The sequence below is a fragment of the Motacilla alba genome, chromosome 6 (assembly GCF_015832195.1).
Source record: "Motacilla alba alba isolate MOTALB_02 chromosome 6, Motacilla_alba_V1.0_pri, whole genome shotgun sequence".
Lineage (NCBI taxonomy): Eukaryota > Metazoa > Chordata > Aves > Passeriformes > Motacillidae > Motacilla > Motacilla alba.
Window position 1 is genome coordinate 17999805 of NC_052021.1, and position 6646 is coordinate 18006450.

Below are 6646 nucleotides of genomic sequence, written 5' to 3' on the forward strand. Positions count from 1 at the left end.
GATTCTATCCTACTTATCTGCTGGACTGTCATTAACTAGGATCTAGTAGGTTACATGCTGCCTGACAGAATACACTGTTTATCTGTGGATACAAGTAGAATTCTATGCCAGATAATAACTGATGTTTAAAATACAATGAGATATTATTGGGTTTGATTAAAGGTTTTGTTATTAAATTTAATTTCTTAGAGATTCAGGCTCAGGTGTGAGATACTTAGATTAGCGGAACCTGTGGGTCTTTATGGGAATTACACAAGCAGATTACTTCTTAGAAATGAAGTGAAATTTCATTCCCCCAGTGATGCAATTTTATACAGGAAGGAAACTGCATATACACATTTTTTTTCATATACAAGTGATGAAGGCTAATATAAAATCTGAGTGCTACACAGAAGACTGGCTTGAGGCTTTTTCTTCCAATTCCAGAAAAGTATATTGAAGTATATTTTGTGTTCACCTTTCTAAAGAGAAAAGTATGTTTGCAAATCAGGAGCACTACTTGCTTAAAGGCTCAAGGCTTTGCTAGGACAAAATATCATCTCAAGCTGTGCAGGGAGAGTTTAAACACCAGGAACTTCATCAGGTCCTGAAATGAGACCGTGCTCCTCCAGATCTCAGTGTACGTGTCTGGCTGGTGTGAGCTGGTTCTCTTTGCCCATGTACAATGTGTGCACAGCTCCCCAAGGTGCCAGAGGCTTTAATGCCCTTGCTATGGTGACAGGTAGGCAAAAGGGCAGCATTCAGTGAGGCCAGACTTCAGGCAGCTGAAAATCCAACTAAGACAAAAATACTTAGAGCTAAGCATATGTTGATGTGTTTTGCTGAACAAAAATTGATTTAAGTAATACATATAAATGTTTTGTGAAACTTGAGCCTCTGTTCCAGGCTGAAAATGATCAAAATAGCAATAATTTTTAAAAATATACCAAGAAGATGTCTTCAAAGAGTTGTGAATGGAAGTGGCTAATGATTTTTTACCCATGAACAGCATCTTAACAATGGAGGTAACTGCTAAGAAACTGAGTGCAGCCTGCCCAGATTTTCTGTTTCTACAGGAGGTATCAGGCTGCCCACAGCCACAAGTGCATCATTATACTTCACCAGCTGTTTATGTGTAGTGCCCTGAAGCAGGTTCTTGGTCTCCACTGGACTCCTCCCAGATCTACACTGAGATAGGAATCAGGCTGTACAGGCCAGTAGTTAGTCATTTCAGCTTGGTTCTGTCCTTTTTTTTTTCATAATTCTGCCCTAAGAACTAAGCCAAAATGCTATTAGAAGAATATATGATCAACCAAATTTGTTTATTATCAATTTGTGTATGTGGAGGTTTCTGTAATTTACCATTTTGTAGGTGGCAAGCAGCAGGAAGCCCATGGAATCATGGCACCATGCTCACATCCAGGAAGGGAAATGCCATAGATGGAGGGAGGAGGTCAGGAAGGGTGGGGAGAGAAGCAATCCACATTCGGAACATTCACTGCCCAGAGGCCATGCAGTAAAGTGGCCCAAATAATATTTGTTTGTTTGAAATATCTTAATTTTGCTGCAAGTATGGAACCCTTAGGTAATTTTGAAAAGTAACCCTTTTAAAAGTGAAAAATAGGATTTTTTTTCCCCATTAAATCCAAACTATTTTGGGGGAAATGTCTTTTTTTCCCCTTCAATATCTATTTCAGATTAAACATATTGCTAAATTGAATTTAAATTGCCAGTTTTGTTCTTATGAACAGAAGTCTCTTCAGACATCAATTCTTAGTAGTTAATAGGATACCTGACATAACATTTTCATGTGATTCCAGTTCATCACAGATCAGAGCATAACACCTTTGGACACTCCTGACTTCGAACAGAAAACCATTAGATGAACTCCAGATTTGTGGCTTACCTCTATTTTCCCCAGCAGAGCCTAAATATTTTCACTGATAGCTATTATCCTTAGCTGGCAGTAAGCAGCTTACTTACTGACCCCTTGAAGATCAGTGGCAGGGCTTTTAAGTGGGTCCATGTTGTACCAAAATATAGCAAGAAGCCCCAGTGCAATGTGTTTTCATCTCTTTTTCCCTGACTCTGTAAGAGGTAACTTGCTGTGCGTTGTTGATTCAGCTGGAGCTCCTGGGTGGCCCATGTGCAGTTGGTCACAGGTAGATGTATTGCAGCAGTGCAGACAAAATCCTGGATTATTGTGGTATTACTGGTTCCAGGAAAAAAGGTATATCCTACCAGCAAGCACATAGAAGGTATTCTTGGCCATTGGTACTACTTCGATGCCCAGAAATGGGAGAGGACATGACAAGGATGCAATGTGGCAATACTTCAACAAAGACGAATGTCTCTCCAGCTATTTTCCAACTCTTTCTCTGTTTTGTTTCTGTCCTGGCTAATCCCTCTGCATTTTATCCTAGAATTTATTTTTCTCAATTGATGACATGACAATTTAATAGCATCAAACGTGCTACATGTGAGCACAGTATCAGGATAGAACTATTACTGTTCTTAATACACTGCTTCTAACAAAATCCACTGACCTCTGACTTCATGAATACAATGGTGGATTAAAATCTCTACCTATCAAGGCGCATTTTGCACTTTGCTTTTCTTGTACCTTATCTAGTCTATCTTACCAAAGAATCCCCCATCACACCTGGACTTCCATCACAGTACTACATATACACCTGCAGAACCTGGTCTCATTGTGTGGCAGTCTCATTGAAGAGATGTTCCATCCTTTTGAGGTGATGAGCACCTCTAGGTTGATATTTGAAATCTACTATCTAGCATATCAGGCCCTTGGATGTCATGGGCTTCACTTGTAGGGTAGAGCACTCTAGACAAAAACCCCATTATTTCTTACTCCATTATTTTATTGTATGTATTTGTACTGCTGGAAGAGTAGGGAGTTAATATTCAACAGAAATCAGTGCTTAATTACAGCCTTTGGATACTACTAGTCCAAATAGTCTAGAACAATAGAATAAAGCAGCTATCAAAGGAATTAACGGATGTACTTCATTCTGAAAACGCTCCTTAGTACCTAAGGAATCCCAACCTGCTCTCTCTGCCTTAGCCGGTAAAACAGCTCCCTCTACTGCAGCCGCGTCAGAAGTCTTGTCTGTAACAACCTGTGGTTCTTTGCCAGCAGTACATTTATGAGCTATTTTCAAAACAAAATAAGTGTTTTCAAGGCCCATTGAGATATGAACTGTACAACTGAACAGATTTTGTTTTCCACTTGCATCTTATATCACTTTTTGACAGTGATCATTCTCTTATACAAGAAAATGTTTGTATCTCAGTGGTTTGATGTCAATAGTTGCCAAAAAGCAGACAAATGTTTTAATCTACACACTGGAGGTGTATCTAAACTTTGTTTTTAAATGTATGTGAGATAAGGAATTTAAAATATGAAACATTTTCAAAATAGAAAGGAAAGAATTATGAATGAAATCTGGCCTTGCATTCCAGACAATAGAAATTCAATTTCTGACCATTGGCTGTTTGCTTCATGTCTCTGAGATGTGTTCAATATTCCCTTGGAAAATGGGTAGTTTAAGAATAATTCCTAATGATTGTAGAAGGCTCAGAAACATTAGAGAATGTGATTTTGAAAAACAACAGGCCCACAACAACTTGATCTTGTGCCTCAATGGTAAAATGTTGATAACAATTACTGATTGGTCCATTAAAAAACTCAAACCCTATTGTTGCTTTAATACAATTGGATTTTCAAGAGCATTCCCTGAAAAAATAGGTACACAAGAATTTACACTTTGCCTAATGAGCATGCTAATTCTCTGCAATATAAAAACAGATATGAGTTTTCAGACTGTCTTTAACTTATAATATGAATCTCCTTGGTTGAATTGGTTTTCCTCTTCCTGATCTTATCTGAAATGCTTTGTTGAAATTACACAGGCAATGGGATCTGGAACACAGGGATACATATAACCCCATGGTGACAGATAAATGCTTTGAAATGTTTTGAGACAGTTCCACAAAACGAAATAGTCTGTACTTTTTGCAGAACAAACTCAGAAAGATGATTTTTAAAGATTTTCCAAAATACTATTATGGAGTAGACCTTGCCTTAAGCTTCCTGGCTGGGTCTCAAGCACAGAGAAGGCAGATCATTCTCTTCTTGCTCCCTTCCCACAGCTGCCACCAGTTCTAAAGCCAGACCTGGGATAGGCTTGGGCTTGAGCAGACTGGCAGCTGACCCAGGGGAACCTTCGGCTGTGGATGTGCTGGAAGGTGTTGAGAGAGCAGAGCCTTTGAAAAGAAGGGATGGAAAGCATTAGATGAAATTCTGATACTTCAATTGTTTGTGGGGTGGGAGAGGTTCATGACAGAGACTGATAGAAGAGAAATAAACAAAAACCATGTGGCTGCTTTGCTATGTCCCTTTCAATCAGCAGAGGTTCTGTGGGGATGCAGAGCTAAGCATGATGCCAGTTCCTTGTCAGTTCTGGAGGGAGCTGGAAACAGATGTGTGTCTATGAATTGGGACACCTTATGTTTCCTCACTTTTTAGTCTGTCTAAGTGAAAAGTCTTGCATTCTGGTCCTCATTTACAAATGGTCTCAAATCAGTTTTGCAGGAAATGGCCCCTCAAATTGCAAAGTGTAGGGGCAGAAAGAGTGTAAGGACAGAATCTATACGTGTTCCTCTTCCATCCTGGCAACTGGTTATTAGATATCGCTTTCCATACACAAATTCTGAGGAAGAAATTGGATGCAGCAGCATTGCTCCCCATGACTTAAGCAGGATCACTGGGCCCAGGCAGAAAAGAACCAGAATGAGAGGAAAACACAGAGATTTCACCAAGGATTCTTAGAGCAAGACATGTACAGTGGTATGTGACTGCGTGTGGGGAAAAATGGAAAAGGTGGTTGCAAGCCCAGGAACTGGAAAGACCAAATGTGACTGTCAGTGCTGAGCAGGAATGGGAAGACAAGAAAAAGGCTGTTGCTAAATAGGTTTGGGATATAAAACAGACAATGAGAGGAGAAAGCCTTTAAGTGGGAGGAAGGAAACAGAGACAAGAAATAATAGATTCTGCCTGGGAAGAGAGTGAACAGGGAGTCTGAAAGGTTGAGAGAGATTAAAAAGGGGATTTCATGCAGAAAGAGCTGTGTGGATATGCAATGCAATCCACTGATTTTTTTTTCTCCAAACAACTGAGTTTCCATACCAGTTTCAACTAGCTGACTAATTGCAAATTAAGTGCAGCTAGGACACAAGATCCCCTCTAGGAGCTGCCTTATCAATCAAGGAGCTTCAGCTTAAAGGCTGTTAGCGTAACAACCAGTTAGCTTAAACTAATAACTCCACAATATTGCTACACAGACCCAAGTCCAGTGTGGGGCAGCTGGGAATAAAAGTCTGAGTTAAGTGTACAGTGAAGGTTTAATATGTACATTTACAGACCATTTACTGCAATGTGACAACACTCTCAACTGGAGCTATGGGTTCCTAATGTATTACAGGTAATACTTAAATGAGAAAAATTATGTTAGATTAATATTGTAGAGGGAGGAGGAATGAAGTGATGGTTTTTTTGGTCCTTGCAGTAAATAAATGGGTAATAAGCCTTGCACTTCTTGTGCTACTGATTTTGACATGAAGAGTGGCCAGTGAAGCCTTATTTTCTGCTTCAGTGCAAGGAACAGATTTGCTGTTGGACTTGCAGAAGGTCATACAGTGATGGTAGTGATTCATAGTAGCAGGACAGTGGTCTCCTGAGAGCAGCCATGAAATCTGAATTCGCTAACTGGAAATAATGATATTGTGGTGGAAGGCTCTCATCTGTTGCCAAAGACTCTTAGTGGAAGCTTGTTCCAAACCATGTTAACCACAGTTGTCTCTTTTCCTTTTGCTCACCATGATCCTTTCCTGGCATATAAAGATGAGAAGGATCATGCAATTTGCCACTTTTCTTGTCCAAACAACAAAAAGTTTGGAAATTCTGACTTTACCCAGAAGAGGCTTTGGAAGAAACAAATTAGCTCTGTTCACCTCAGCAGTGATTAAATGTCAGTAAAACTTTAATTTATGTGAAATAAGATTTACTGACAGTTAGACCCATATTTAAACCTCTCCAACCTCTGCTGGAGTACATGAGAATTGGACTGGGGCTTCTTGTTCCTGCAGAGGCTGGGAGGTTGTGGAGACATTGTGATAGACCATGGGGACAGCACACAATTAGGGACTTGGAGGGCAGTGTAGCACAGGCTTCTTTTCTATGCAGCTTTTACAAGATGTTTTACAATTTTATGAGATTTATTTAAGCAGAATCAAACTCAGGGTGCAAAACTTTCAAATGTTTTGAAATGGGATCTGCTCACAATGTCCCATTTAGGTTTTTTTGATCATTGTTGAAACCTAGCAAGAGGTTGCTGCCTCTGAAGTTCAAAGTGATCCAGAACAGATAAATATACTTGATACTTGATAAATATTCAAAATGTTAAAAACAACCTCCTTTTGTTTCTCTTAGTAGTGCTTGCCATGGAAATGCCTGCAAGCCTTACTCTGACATCTTTATGACAGTCCAGTTCTTATAAAAATTCCCTTACTACTTCTTATCTCCTTTAGCAGTTATATGGACTTTGAGAGATTTATTTCTGTTGTGGTTGGGGTTTTGGGGTGGCAG